The sequence below is a fragment of the Cicer arietinum genome, chromosome 3 (assembly GCF_000331145.2).
Source record: "Cicer arietinum cultivar CDC Frontier isolate Library 1 chromosome 3, Cicar.CDCFrontier_v2.0, whole genome shotgun sequence".
In the NCBI taxonomy this organism is placed as follows: domain Eukaryota; kingdom Viridiplantae; phylum Streptophyta; class Magnoliopsida; order Fabales; family Fabaceae; genus Cicer; species Cicer arietinum.
In genome coordinates, this window is record NC_021162.2 from 72,237,737 (window position 1) to 72,241,091 (window position 3,355).

Below are 3,355 nucleotides of genomic sequence, written 5' to 3' on the forward strand. Positions count from 1 at the left end.
TATATATATATATATATATATTCTTGTGGATGGATAGATATTTGACGGGTTTTGAAGTTTATGCAAATATTAGCATACATCTGTTAATACCATCTTTTAAATAAATAAATAAATAATTATTTATGTTGTAATTTTTTTTTTCCTTTTTGTCAATTAAAAAAAAGTAATACATAAGAACATTAATACATTAACAGATTAATAAAATATATAATAAAATTTCATCATAATTTTTTTTAAAACATAAACAAAAATTATTATGACATATCTATTGCAACCGGATCGGATTATGTGCTTGTGTCTAAGTACCATGCTCCTTCCTGTAATATGTAGTGATTATATGTATTCCATAGTGTCTTTGGCGCTAGTATATTAAGGTGGAGCATAATTATTGGCCAGTTGTGTATATTTGCTATTCAAGGTCGTGTACTAACCTTATTTATTTTGAACCTTTTTGCACCCCTTGTACTTAAAGGGTATGACTTTAATATATAATTTTTTTTTATAAATAAAAATAGAAAAATCAGTAAGGTAATTGCTGCAATGCACTATAGAGAGGTCTTATTAAAACTCAATGCATTTTTATGGGCTTAATCTTTTTAATGAGATTTTTCAATTTAATAGTTCGATTAAGGGATTCTGTGTTACAAATTATAGAAATAACGATTTTGATATTTGATAAGTTAGGTATTTTAATATTTTTTTATGAAAAAAATAATAATTATAAAAAATATTTTTTTAAGAAACTATTAGAAACAGTTTCTTATTTAAGTAATTTTTAAAGGATTATTTTGAAAAATAAAATATTTTTTTTATGAAATAAATTGTAACAAATGTACTCTTAATTAATGTCTTATATTAAAAGTTGCAAGCGTGTTAATTCGCGAGCGTTGAACGAAATATATGTGTGGATTGAAATATATAGTACACAATATTAGTAAAATTTTGTATAAAATTTCATATGAAATCAGAATTAGACATCCAAAATGTACTTGCTGTACAACCAAAATACACCAAAATTAAAAAAAATTAAAAAAAAATAAAAATAAAATAATAATAATAATAAAAATCCAACCCTATTTCACTTGGCTCCTTGATTAATATTACTCCTGTAAAAAAACACCAATTTTAATTTAACCTACGATTAATGATATAACTTAACTTATAATATTAGTAATACCATTAAATTTAGTCAAACATTAATATAACTTGTAATTAATATCATTGTAATTATTAATTCATACTTATTATAACTTACAAAATTAATATAACTTGTACTAGTAATATACTTTTTTTAATTGTAGTATACTAAAATCCTATATTTCAGTAAATAAAAAACATGTAGTTAATATAACTCATAATAATTACAATTAATAGTTTAAAAAAAACATATATTCCATTTGTCTCACAAGTCACAATGTCCATTTGATCATTTCGCATAATTTAAAAAATATATATAAATGAAAGAGAAAAAATTAAAACTTTTAATATTATTTTTATCAAATATATATTGCCTCTAGTCCTATTTATATGAAGCAAAAAAAAAAAAAACAGCGTACACATTAATTGTTTTTACTTTTTATTTTTTTTTTACATATATAAAGACCAACTTATATATTTAATGAACGTAAAATAAAAATTTAAACAAAAAATATATAGTTAAAGTTGTAACTTTTTCTTATATAAGATTAAAACATATACAAACACTCTTTTATAATTAGGACTTAAGAGAATATTTTTGTATTCACTATTATCAATTTATCTGTAATGCAAAAATAAAAGATAATAAATTAAGAGTGATATATATATTATTAATTAATTAAATGTTATTATTGAAAAAAATCATTAATATTATATTAAAAATTAAAATATTAATTTATTTTATGATAAATATTTTTTACAAATAAATAACTACGAATAGATTACTACAAAACCTATAATTAAAATAACTTAACTTGTATAGTTAATATGATTTTTCACCAATAAAACATATACTTATTTATAACTTTTACTAGTAATATTTAGTACTCTTTCCGTCCTCCAATATAACCCACTTTAACACATGACACATATGCTAAGAAATATAGTTAACTTTATAAAAATTAAATTTAACTTAAAATATTATTCATCAATGGTACGAAAAATGAAATTAATAGTATGATTTGAAAATAAGAATAAAAAATATTTATAATATAATATAAAAAAAACATACACAGAAACTTTATTAATATTATGACATGTATTTTGTTCGGTAAAGTATAACATTTTTGCTTTTCCATGACAATTAAAACGAAAAAATGATATATTGTGGTAATATTTTTTCTTTTCCTCCATTGAATTTCCCTGACCTTGTTTTCCCTCCAAACAAACAGATTACAGATTACCGATGGTAACGTCTTTTGGAGAATGGACCATGGTTTGTACTTCCCAAGTGAGAACTTATAGTCAACCAAAGAGCAACAGAAATTCTACGAAATAAAGGATCCTAAACTAAATCCATTCTTCCAATTCAATTTCCTTCAGATTCAGATGAAGCGGGAGCTTCCACCTGCAATAATAATAACCAGCCACACATAATATAAATAAATGAAACCAAACAAGTCTTACAAAATTAATTATTATTTCAAAAAACATAAAAACTATAAAAACCAACGTTGTTTATACATTCACTCATTTAATAAATCATCTAATTATCTCCTTTCCCATCAACCATAGACATTTGCATTTAGTTTTCTTTCCTTTTCTTAAGGCACCGTTGAATATTTAAGATTGTGCCTCACCTCACCTCACCTATTACACTTGTTATTCTTCCATTCCTACAACAATTAAAAAATAGAATTGACAGTATTAAATATTATTGGTGTGAGGTTGGATTATAATTAATAATTTAAATGAGTAATATTGAAATGTTTATAATAATTAGCTTTAAAAGCCGTTGTGATTTAATTTTCTCTTTAAACACCGACTCTATTTATTTTATTTTATTTATTTTTGTTAAGCAAAGCAATGAATGAAGAAAGGGCCTCCTTCTGCAGTTTGTAATTGCAATATTTACTACAAATTTCCCATTCCTGCATACTTCTTGGGATTTTTCCAAACAATTAATACATTTCCTGCCCTCAATTTACACTCTTCTTCTACCCAATATTATTACTATACTTCAATTCAATTCAATTCAATTCAATTCATTTACTCTCTTTTTCTCTCTCTACACCCTCCACAATTTAATTAAGCTTTAAATTACTCCCCCTTCATTTTCCTTGTATAAATTCCCCTTCAACCTTCTTCCATTCTCACCACATCAACAACAACAACAACAACCACAAACACTCCTTCTCTAAACTTCTTCCTTTCTATA